Source organism: Globicephala melas, chromosome 1, assembly GCF_963455315.2.
Source record: "Globicephala melas chromosome 1, mGloMel1.2, whole genome shotgun sequence".
NCBI lineage: Eukaryota > Metazoa > Chordata > Mammalia > Artiodactyla > Delphinidae > Globicephala > Globicephala melas.
Window position 1 is genome coordinate 77,346,149 of NC_083314.1, and position 13,378 is coordinate 77,359,526.

Sequence of the window (13,378 nt, forward strand, 5' to 3'; positions counted from 1 at the left end):
CAGGTGAGGATACAGGCTCGGGAGTCAGACCACTTAGGATTGAGTCTCAGCTCTGCTGCCTGCTAGCTGAATGGCCTTAGAGGATCTCACAAGACACAGTTTCCTTCCTGGTGAATGTGGATAATAACAGTACCTCCTTTATTGAGTTGCTAGGCGATGCATGTGGTGCAATACATGGTAAGCCCTTAGATCATGGCCTGGCCCACAGTGAGCACAGAACTCTTGGCTATTATTACTGTTATTAATCATTGCCAACTTGTCCTCCTGAAAGTGTCCCAAGGTTAACTCCCATGAGCATTGTATGAAAGTGTTCATTTCCACACACCTTTGTCAACACTGGGTATTACCATTCCTCTTATTGTTTCATTGTTTGTCAGCCTGGTAGGGAAACTTGTTTCTTTAATTTTACTTCTTTGTTTACCCGTGTTGAGAATTGTTTTTTGATGGCTTTATTGGCATTAATTTATTCATGAGTGAATTTCCTGTTCCTGATTTTATTCCTGTTTTGTGTGATTTGCTCATCTTTTTCTTATGGATTTAATATATTAAGGATATTAATCTTTTGCTGGTCATGTATGCTGTAAATGTATTTCTTCCCAGTTTTTCTTGTGTTATTTAATTTCATTTCTATTTGTGGACACAAAAGTTGTATTTTTCCTTATTGTCCTTGCCTCTACTTTCACACTGAAAAGCTCACCATGAAATATATTACTTACATTTTCCCAATTTTCAAATTTTTAATGATTTTTTACTTTTAACTTTTTAAAAAAATATTTATTTATTTATTTCACTTTTGAATTCAAATGAAATTAATTTGGAATTTTAATAATTAACTTTTCCACTTTTTGTTTAATTATTTATCAATTAATTATTATAGACTAAATTATGTATTCTTGACTGTCTTCTCTGTTCCATTAATCTGTATGTCTTTTCCTATGCTTGTATTTTAATTTTTTATAGCTTTATAAAATAGTTTAATATCTGTTGATACAAGCCTACTTTCACTAATTTTTGAGAAATATTTTCTTGGCTATTATCTGATTATTTCTATAAAAATACTCTGGAATATTTTTGTCATTTCTAAGAATATTAGTTTTGATTAGAATTGCATTAATTTTATAAATTTATTTGGGGAGAATTGATATTTTTACTGCTTTTGCATTTTCTTACCTAGAAACATAGAAGTTACTTCTGATTAAACAACATGTTTTAAAACAAACTTTTAATTTTAGAATAATTTTAGAGTTACAGGAGGTGTAATACAGGCTACAAGGGTATATTGTACAACACGGGGAATATAGTCAGTATTTTGTAATAACTGTAAATGGAGTGTAACTTTTAAAAATTGTATAAAGAAGTGGGTAGGAGGAAGATGGTGGAAGAGTAAGACGCGGAGATCACCTTGCTCCCCACAGATACATCAGAAATACACCTACACGTGGAACTGCTCCTATAGAACACCCTCTGAACGCTGGCAGAAGACCTCAGACCACCCAAAAGGCAAGAAACTCCCCACGTACCTGGGTAGGGCAAAAGAAAAAAGAAAAAGCAGAGACAAAAGAATAGGGATGGGACCTGCCCCAGTGGGAGGGAGCTGTGAAGGAGGAAAGGTTTCCACACTAGGAAGCCCCTTCACGGGCAGAGACTGTGGGGGGCGAAAGGGGGAAGATTCGGAGCCGTGGAGGACAGCACAGCAACAGGGATGCGGAGGGCAAAGCGGGGAGATTCCCGCACAGAGAATTGTTGCCGACAGGCACTCACCAGCCTGAGAGGCTTGTCTGCTCACCTGCCGGTGCGGGCGGGGGCTGGGAGCTGAGGCTCGGGCTTCGGAGGTCTGATCCCAGGGAGAGAACTGGGGTTGGCGGCATGAACACAGCCTGAAGGGGTTAGTGCACCACGACTAGCCGGGAGGGAGTCCGGGAAAAGGTCTGGAACTGCCGAAGAGGCAAGAGACTTTTTCTTCCCTCTTTGCTTCCTGGTGCGCGAGGAGAGGGGATTAAGAGTGCTGCTTAAAGGAGCTCCAGAGATGGGCGCGAGCTGTGGTGAATGGCGCGGACCCCAGAGACGGGCATCAAGAAGCCTGTGTGCGAGCACAGGTCACTAGCCACACCTCCCCTCCCTGGAGCCTGTGCAGCCCGCCACTGTCAGGGTCCCGTGATCGAGGGACAACTTCCCCGGGAGAACGCACGCACGGCGTGCCTCAGGCTGGTGCAACATCACGCCGGCCTCTACCGGCTCACCCCGCATCCATAATCCTCCCTCTCCCCGGCCTCAGTGAGCCAGAGCCCCCGAATCAGCTGATCCTTTAACCCCGTCCTGTCTGAGTAAAGAACAGGCTCCCTCAGGTGACCTACACGCAGAGGCGGGGCCCAATACAAAGCTGAGCCTCGGGAGCTGTGCGAACAAAGAAGAAAAAGGGAAATTTCTCCCAGCAGCCTCAGGAGCAGCGGATTAAATCTCCACTATCAACTTGATGTACCCTGCATCTGTGGAATACCTGAATAGACAACGAATCATCCCAAATTAAGAAGGTGGACTTTGGGAGCAAGATATATAATTTTATCCCCTTTTCCTCTTTTTGTGAGTGTGTATGTGGATGCTTCTGTGTGAGATTTTGTCTGTATAGCTTTGCTTTCACCATTTGTCCTAGGGTTATGTCTGTCCTTTTTTTTTTTTTTACTTAAAAAATATTTTTTCCTAAATAATTATTTTTCATTTTTAATTTAAATAACTTTTTATTTTATTTTTTCCTCTTTCTTTCTTTCTTTCTTTCTTTCTACATTTTCTCCCTTTTATTCTGAGCCATGTGGATGAAAGGCCCTTGGTACTCCAGCCAGGAGTCAGTGCTGTGCCTCTGAGGTGGGAGAGTCAACTTTAGGACACTGGTCCACAAGAGACCTCCCAGCTCCATGTAATATCAAACAGCGAAAATCTACCAGAGATCTCCATCTCAACACCAACACCCAGCTTCACTCAACGACCAGCAAGCTACAGTGCTGCACACCCTATGCCAAACAACTAGCAAGACAGGAACACAACCTCACCCATTAGCAGAGTGGCTCCCTAAAATCATAACAAGGCCACAGACACCCCAAAACACACCATGAGACATGGACCTGCCCATGAGAAAGACAAGATCCAGCCTCATCCACTACAACACAAGTACTAGTCCCCCCCACCAGGAAGCCTATACAACCCACTGAACCAAATGTAGCCACTGGGGACAGACACCAAAAATAATGGGAACTACAAACCTGCAGCCTGCAAAAAGGAGAGTGCAAACACAGTAAGATAAGCAAAATGAGAAGACAGAAAAAAACACAACAGATGAAGGAGCAAGGTAAAAACCCACCAGACCTAACAAATGAAGAGGAAATAGGCAGTCTACCTGAAAAAGAATTCAGAATAATGATAGTAAAGATGATCCAAAATATTGGAAATAGAATAGAGAAGATGCAAGAAACATTTAACAAGGACCTAGAAGAACCAAAGAGGAAACAAGCGACGATGAACAGCACAATAAATGAAATGAAAAATACTCTAGAAGGGATCAATAACAGAATAACTGAGACAGAAGAACGGATAAGTGACCTGGAAGATAAAATAGTGGAAATAACTACTGTAGACAGAAAAAAGAAAAAAGAATGAAAAGAAATGAGCACAGTCACAGAGACATCTGGGACAACATTAAACACACCAACATTCGAATTATAGGGGTCCCAGAAGAAGAAGAGAAAAAGAAAGGGACAGAGAAAATATTTGAAGAGATTATAGTTGAAAACTTCCATAATATGGGAAAGGAAATAATTAATCAAGTCCAGGAAGCACAGAGAGTCCCAGACAGGATAAATCCAAGGAGAAACACACCAAGACACATATTAATAAAACTATCAAAAATTAAATACAAAGAAAACATATTAAAAGCAGCAAGGGAAAAATAACAAACAATGGAATCCCCCATAAGGTTAAAGCTGATCTTTCAGCAGAAACTCTGCAAGCCAGAAAGGAGTGGCAGGACATATTTAAAGTGATGAAGGGGAAAAACCTACAACCAAGATTACTCTACCCAGCAAGGATCTCATTCAGATTTGATGGAGAAATTAAAACCTTTACAGACAAGCAAAAGCTGAGAGAGTTCAGAACCACAAAACCAGCTTTACAACAATGCTAAAGGAACTTCTCTAGGCAAGAAACACAAGAGAAGGAAAAGACCTACAATAACAAACCCAAAACAATTTAGAAAATAGGAATAGGAACATACATATCAATAATTACCTTAAATGTAAGTAGCTTAAATGCTCCCACCAAAAGACACAGATTAGCTGAATGGATACAGAAAGAAAACCCATATATATGCTGTCTACAAGAGACTCACTTCAGACCTAGGGACACACACAGACTGAAAGTGAGGGGATGGAAAAAGATATTCCATGCAAATGGAAACCAAAAGAAAGCTGGAGTAGCAATTCTCATATCAGACAAAATAGACTTTAAAATAAAGACTATTGCAAGAGACAAAGAAGGACACTACATAATGATCAAGGGATTGATCCAAGAAGAAGATATAATAATTGTAAATATTTGTGCACCCAACATAGGAGCACCTCAATACATAAGGAAAATACTAACAGCCATAAAAGGGGAAATCAACAGTAACACATTCATAGTAGGGGACTTTAACACCCAACTTTCACCAATGGACATATCATCTGAAATGAAAATAAACAAGGAAACACAAGCTTTAAATGATACATTCAACAAGATGGACTTAATTGATATTTATAGGCCATTCCATCCAAAAACAACAGAATAAAAATTTTCCTCAAGTGCTCATGGAACATTCTCCAGGATAGATCATATCTTGGGTCACAAATCAAGCCTTGGTAAATTTAAGAAAATTAAAGTCGTATCAAATATCTTTTCCGATCACAATGCTATGAGACTATATATCAATTACAGGAAAAGATCTGTAAAAAATACAAACACATGAAGGCTAAACAATACACTACTTAATAACGAAGTGATCACTAAAGAAATCAAAGAAGAAATTTAAAAATACCTAGAAAAAAATGACAATGGAGACACGACCACCCAAAACCTATGGGTTGCAGCAAAAGCAGTTCTAAGAGGGAAGTTTATAGGAATACAATCCTATCTTAAGAAACAGGAAACATCTCAAATAAACAACCTAACCTTGCACCTAAAGCAATTAGCGAAAGAAGAACAAAAAAATCCCAAAGTTAGCAGAAGGAAAGAAATCATAAAAATCAGATCAGAACTAAATGAAAAAGAGATGAAGGAAACGATAGCAAAGATCAATAAAACTAAAAGCTGATTCTTTGAGAAGGTAAACAAAATTCCATGCAAATGGAAATCAAAGGAAAGCTGGAGTAACAATTCTCATATCAGATTCTCATATAAAAATATTAGCCACACTCATCAAGAAATAAAGGGAGAAGACTCAAATCAATAGAATTAGAAATGAAAAAGGAGAAGTAACAACTGACACTGCAGATATACAAAGGTTCATGAGAGATTACTACAAGCAACTCTATGCCGATAAAATGGACAACCTGGAAGAAATGGACAAATTCTTAGAAATGCACAACCTGCTGAAACTGAAACAGGAAGAAATAGAAAATATGAAGAGACCAATTACAAGCACTGAAATAGAAACTGTGATTAAAAATTTTCCAACAAACAAAAGCCCAGGACCAGATGCCTTCACCGGTGAATTCAATCAAACATTTAGAGAAGAGCTAACACCTATGCTTCTCAAACTCTTCCAAAATATAGCAGAGGGAGGAGCACTCCCAGACTCATTCTACGAAGCCACCATCACTCTGATACCAAAACCAGACAAAGATGTCACAAAGAAAAAAATCTATAGGCCAATATCACTGATGAACATAGATGCAAAAATCCTCAACAAAATACTAGCAAACAGAATCCAAGAGCACATTAAAGGGATCATACACCATGACCAAGTGGGGTTTATTCCAGGAATGCAAGGATTCTTCAATATTCACAAATCAATCAACGTGATACACCATATTAAAAAATTGAATGAGAAAAACCATATGATCATCTCAATAGATGCAGATAAAGCTTTTGACAAAATTCAACACATATTTATGATAAAAACCTGACAGAAAGTAGGCATAGAAGGAACTTTCATCAACATACTAAAGGCCATATATGACAAACCCACAGCCAACATCATCCTCAATGGTGAAAAACAAACTATTTCCACGGAGATCAGGAACAAGAAAAGGTTGCCCACTCTCACCACTCTTATTCAACAGAGTTTTGGAAGTTTTAGCCACAGCAATCAGAGAAGAAAAAGAAATAAACGGAATCCAAATCAGAAAAGAAGAAGTAAAGCTGTCACTGTTTGCAGATGACATGATACTATACATATAGAATCCTAAAGATGCTACCAGAAAACTACTAGAGCTACTCAATGAATTTGGTAAAGTAGCAGGATACAAAATTAATGTACAGAAATCTCTGGCAATCCGTTACACTAATGAAAAATCTGAAAGTGAAATTAAGAAAACACTCCCTTTTACCATTGCAATAAAAAGAATAAAATATCTAAGAATAAACCTACCTAAGGAGACAAAGGCCTGTATGGAGAAAACTATAAGACACTGATGAAAGAAATTAAAGATGCTACAGATAGATGGAGAGATATACCATGTTCTTGGATTGGAAGAATCAACATTGTGAAAATAACTCTACTACCCAAAGCAATCTACAGATTCAATGCAATCCCTATCAAACTACCACTGGCATTTTTCACAGAAGTAGAACAAAAAATTTCACAATTAGTGTGGAAACACAAAAGACCCCGAATAGCCAAAGCAATCTTGAGAATGAAAAATGGAGTTGGAGGAATCAGACTCCCTGACTTCTGACTATATTACAGAGCTACAGTAATCAAGACAGTATGGTAATGGCAGAAAAACAGAAATATAGATCAATGGAACAGGAAAGAAAGCCCAGAGATAACCCCACACACATATGGTCACCTTATCTTTTATAAAAGAGGCAAGAATATACAGTGGAGTAAAGACTGCCTCTTCCGTAAGGGGTGCTGGGAAAACTGGACAGGTACATGTAAAAGTATGAGATTAGAACACTCCCTAACACCATACACAAAAATAAGCTCAAAATGGATTAAACACCTAAATGTAAGGCCAGAAACTGTCAAACTCTTAGAGGAAACCATAGGCAGAACACTCTATGACATAAATCATAGCAAGATCCTTTTTGAGACACCTCCTAGAGAAATTGAAATAAAAACAAAAATAAACAAATGGGACCTAATGAAACTTCAAAGCTTTTGCACAGCAAAGGAAACCATAAACAAGGTGAAAAGACAACCCTCAGAATGGGAGAAAGTATTTGCAAATGAAGCAACTGACAAAGGATTAATTTCCAAAATTTACAAGCAGCTCATGCAGCTCAATTACAAAAACACAAACAACCCAATCCAAAAATGGGCAGAAGACCTAAATAGACATTTCTCCGAAGACGATATACAGATTGCCAAGAAACACATGAAAGGATGCTCAACATCATTAATCATTAGAGAAATGCAAATCAAAACTACAATGAGATATCATCTCACACCAGTCAGAATGGCCATCATCAAAAAAATCTACAAACAATAAATTATTGAGAGGGTTTGGAAAAAAGGGAACCCTCTTACACTGTTGGTGGGAATGTAAACTGATACAGCCACTATGGAGAACAGTATGGAGCTTCCTTAAAAAACGACAAATAGAACTACCATACGACCCAGCAATCCCACTGCTGGGCATATACCATGAGAAAACCATAATTGAAAAAGAGTCATGTACCAAAATTGTTCATTGCAGCTCTATTTACAATAGCCAGGACATGGAAGCAACCTAAGTGTCCATCAACAGATGAATGGATAAAGAAGATTGGCACATATATACAATGGAATATTACTCAGCCATAAAAAGAAATGAAATTGAGTTATTTGTAGTGAGGTGGATGGACGTAGAGTCTGTCATACAGAGTCAAGTAAGTCAGAAAGAAAAACAAATACCATATGGTAAGAGCTATATATGGAATCTAAGCAAAAAAAAAATGGTCATGAAGAACCTAGGGGTAAGATGGGAATAAAGACACAGACCTACTAAAGCATGGAGTTGAGGATATGGGAGGGGCAAGGGTAAGCTGTGACAAAGTGAGAGAGTGGCATGGACATACATACACTACCAAACGTAAAATAGATAGCTAGTGGGAAGCAGCCGCATAGCAGAGGGAAGTCAGCTCAGTGGTTTTTGACCACCTAGAGGGGTGGGATAGGGAGTGTTGGAGGGAAGGAGACGCAAGAGGGAAGAGATATGGGAACATATGTATATGTATAACTGAATCACTTTGTTATAAAGCAGAAACTAACACACCATTGTAAAGCAATTATACTCCAATAAAGATGTTAAAAAAATTTATTTATTTGTCTGCGTCGGATCCTAGTTGAGGCACGCCGGATCTTCGTTGCAGCATGTGCGGTCTCTAGTTGTGTCTTGTGGGCTCGGGCTTAGTTGCCCTGGGACATGTGGGATCTTAGTTCCCCGAGCAGAAATCGAACCCGGCTCTTCTGCATTGGAAGGAGGATTCTTAACCACTGGACCAACAGGGAAGTCCTGCCAAGCATTCTTTATACCAGGGATGTACCACTAATCTATAGTGTGGAGCTGGAGATTGGACCCATCTCTCTTGGGACCTTGTGCTCTTGGGACCTGGGTGCTCTGGCTGGATTCCCCCACTGTTTCATATATGTATGGCTGATTTCCCACTCCAGGGTCCCTCCTGACTCCTGCTAAGAGCCGCAGGATGTCCAGGGTAGAAGGGACCTGAAAGGGAATCTGGTACAATCCCTTCCTTTCACAGATAAGGGGGCTGAACAGGCTTTATATCCCTAACTCTTGTACCAACCTACCCCAGAGCTGGAGCCTAGAGGGCAGGCAGAAGAGATGGACGATTTGATTTTAGATGAAGCTGAAATAGAGTGATCCTTTTATACTATTTGAGACTGTGGGTGGAATAGTCAATGAGACCCACCAACTTTGGGTTTTAGCAACATGTGGGGCTGTGGGCACCAAGGTGGCTTTGTCACCTGGAGATTCTAGTAGGAGCAGTGATAATTATCAGCTGGTCCTCCTTGCTGCCTCACATCCGGCCCCTCCTCAGAGCCTGTCAAACACACCTTGCACAACTGTCCTCTTCTTTCAAATTCACTTGGGGAAACTCATTCTGTGAGTCAGCTCCACTGAGCGGTGTCATCACTCAAGAGGATGTGGTCTCAGGAGTGTCAGCTGGGGTCTGGAGAGCTGAGGGCCAGGGTAGAGAGCAGAAGTGTGGTGGCCCTGACGAATGCTTTGCCAGGGGTGTGTGAACACAGGCAGCTCACATTCCGGGAAGCTTGGCACCATCCCTGGTTCCTGACCACTGCTCCACCTCTGACACAAAAATTCTTACACTTAAAATTGGATCAGATTTAAAATGTGGGTGATGGTGTTAATGATAGATATATTAAACTGCAGTGATATAAGGACTGGGAGTATCAGAATCAATGTTGCAACCCCAGTCTGGGCTAGACCTCAGTTGAGTATTGAATATATGGATGGAAAAACATTTACCATATTTTGAACAGGGCTCTTTAAATGTGATAAAGAAGTTATTCAGGGTTTTTTTGTTTTGTTTTTTAGTTTTCTATACCATATCTTCTTAAAGACCAAAGTTTAGAAAGGGTGAAGATGAAGGTGCGTGAGATGGGTCTTCTCAAACTTTGTAGGAACATTAGCATGTGGGTGTCTTCTGAGGCCAGGGTCTTTTCCTTGCCCCTCAAACTGGGGGTGGCCTGAAGGCCAGGACCATGTCTCTCCAATCCCTCTGGAGGGTCCAGAGGGTAGGGCTGGGGTCTCCCCGAGGTTTGCTGTGTCCTGTCTTCAAACTGCAGGTCTCTGACAGTCAGGGCTCAGTCATCAGAGGGGATATTTCTCCAACACTAGATGAAATCTATGGCCACTCAGGCCTCAGGCGAAGGACCCTGTTATGGACACGAGTGGCAGAGGTACATTATCAGATGGCAGAACTGTCACTTTTCTTCTGCCTCTGTGGCCAACAGGGCCTGTGCTTCAGGCAGAAGGCAAACGGCTGGGGACAGACATGGTCCCAGCACCCAGAGTCATCTGCATTGGCTCAGGGAGTGGGGAGTCTCTCCGTGTGTGTGTGTCTGTATGTGTGTGTATTTTGTATGCATGTACGTGTGTGCACATTTATGTTGTGTGGTGTGGAGGGTGTGTGTGTGTGTGTGGGTGCAGGGTGTAAACCTCCTGTGTTTGTGAGGGTAAAGAGGGGGAGGTATTCCCTCTTCCAGGAGGACACAGTGGAGGCAGAGAGACGAGTTTGGGCTAGTTGGACTCTATGGTGCAGCCCCACGTGGTATCTGACCATGGCCTGAAGCATGGATGCCATTTGGATCTGCTTCAGCCTCTGTGGTGCTAAAGGCCCAGGCGGGGCTGCCTCTGTAACTGGGGTGCAGCGTTCATGCGAGTGCCAAGTCCACCCCTGGAAGCCCTATAAATGGAAACCTAGGCTTAAGTGTTGGTTTGTTCCTCGTTTGGGGAAGAAGCTGCCCAGCCCTGCTTCTGCCCACTAGCCTGCCCACACCTGACACCTGCAGCCAGACATCCTTCATTGAGGCCTCTGAGGTCCCAGGGGAGCTCTGGTCTGGGGTTTTCTCTGAATTGCAAATCAATCCAATCGAATCCAGAGGCCCTATATTTAGTACCACTGTGTGGGGCTCCATGTTGACCTTTGGGATTCAGGGGAGAAAATAACAGGTCCTGCTCTCTGGAGGCACATAGTCCGATGGGGGAGACAACCATACCAAGAAATACATTGCATCCAATGGGGTTACCTCCAAGGGATGGCATGTGTGTGAACAGGTGAACTGGGGACACAAAGTGGGTGAGCAGAGCTCAGGCTGTCAGGAGAAGTAGCCTTGTCAGGACAGTCCCACAGAGGATGTGCCACTCGGGCTAAGACGTGAAGGCATTTGCCTGGAAGACAAGCAGTGAAACGACCAACCCAGCAAAGGGAAGAACATACACACAGTCTAGTTTGGAACAGTTAGGGCTGTCAGTCACTGCTTATTGGATGAGTCTTTTTGTTTTTGTTTTGTTTTATCAGAACATCATGTAAGTTTATTTCAGATGTAACGGCAATGTTAAAATCAACAAGTTTAAATCTTAACTGCACCAAGTAAACTCAGCTATTTAAGTATTTTTAAAGTTATTCCTTCCAAAAAACTGAAGGAGCTTTCCTTTTCCACTCCATATGTCATGGTTTCCCAATAGTTCTATTTTTGGAGGACTTTCAGTAGATGAGTAAACTGCTTTGGGGATATTTCTGAACTTCTTTCTCCAAATGAAAACTAATCTGGACAAATTATATATTGCATAGATTTCTCTGCAGATTCTTTTCTTTAGAACCTAAATGCAATTACCATACAATATAATTTTTACCTATTTGCCCCACAGAAAAAAACTATCTGTCCTGAAAAATATGATGGATATATCCTGTGATCTTCCAGTTAATAGAATTGTTTTACCTCAACAGTAATTTTTATGAAAATAACCAACTGAACATGGAACATTATTTCAGTCTTTACTGACTCATAGGCACATGATCTAGTGCCCAGCTTCTACCTCTTCTACATCCTCCTCCTCCATAAGTGGATGGAATTATTTCATGTAAGTTTGATGTAGGACAATTCACCCTTTACAAACACTTACAATTTAGGTTAAAGTCAGTGACTAGTGTGGAAAAAGAAACACTAAAATGATAGGGAGCCTACACACTCAATTCAAAATTTAATATTTTTTCCTCCATAAATAATATATACTTAATTGTCATGAGGCAGCTATTCGGTTTTCATTAACCACATTCAGGGATACATTCATAGGACTGATTAGATAGTCCAGGTGAAATGGTTATAGAAATACAGGCAGTGTCATCTCACAAAACTCATTTATATATCAAAATCTATTTTGATATGTGAAGTTTACAAAAAGGCTGAATTTTCAAACTAATTATGCTTTTTGTAACTCAAGAACTCTTCTCTTGGCAAGAGCAAGCTGAAGCTTATCCATGAAGGTAAAGGTGCTTAATGCTAAACTTTTCTTCTAAGCTTAGATTTGGACTGCTTAAGAAACGGATGCCCAAGAAACCAGCATGGTCTTTCTACATGTTTACTATCTTAAGATTATAATCCTATACACTCATTTATCAGCTATCTTCCTTTTCTATATTATTCTTGGCACTCAACTAAGACTGTTGAAGTCTATTGTACCTTGTATTTTTACATTCTCAAGTAAGAATTTAAGATTATAAAATGTGCATAAACATTGTATAAAATAATTTTATCATTCATCATATTTGAAGAGATGGAACTTTTATGCCAGAATTTACATAAGAGGATAAATATTATGAATCAACCTTCCTTTTAAAGTCAAATGACAGAAAATTCAAGCCCTGTGCATTGTTTTAAAGTCTAATGAAAACATTTCTTGGGCCACTGGTATTGGCAGTGTAGAATATTTTAAATATTGGAGATGGGATTATGGAGGAAAACATGAAAATTTCAGATGTCTTCTATCTTACAAAAAGTTATCAACCTGTCAAAGCCACTCTCTATGTGCCAGGAAACGATCTGGAATAAACCAGTCCTGTCAGTAGAGGAGGTCACAGTGACATTTATGTTATTAACGCTTCTAGACTTCTACTTTTTCTAAGAATAGAAGCAATATGTTTAATAATTCCCCCATCCCCAAATCCTTAAACTCAATATCATAGGCACAGAATGTAAGCAAATCTGGGATGTTCTCCAACGGATAAGCAATAGCACAGCTATGTCATTCTCAAAAATACTGTCTAGATATTCTTTCCTCTAAAATCAAATGCTCAGTGGCCACACTTCTAACAGTCTGCATTAGCTGACATTAAATGCATTTGTTGTGCCACAAGTCCATCTAAGCTTCCTTTTAGGTATTTTTTAATATGTCCAAGAGACAACACCTGCTTCAGGTTTATTTAGGGGCGTTGACCTATAAGGACATCAACTCCATTTTTAAGGTTTGACTAACTATTGTGGGTTTACCAAAGAAAAAGGACAGGAGAAAAAAAGGCAAATCACAACAAACCTCTTTAGGTCAGTTAAAGGCCATATCTCTAGCTGGGATATTAAAAAAATTTAATCTCACCAGCCCACACTCTAAAAGTTAATGCCACTTCTAACAATCAACAGCAGGAAAAATAAACCTGCTAACAACCA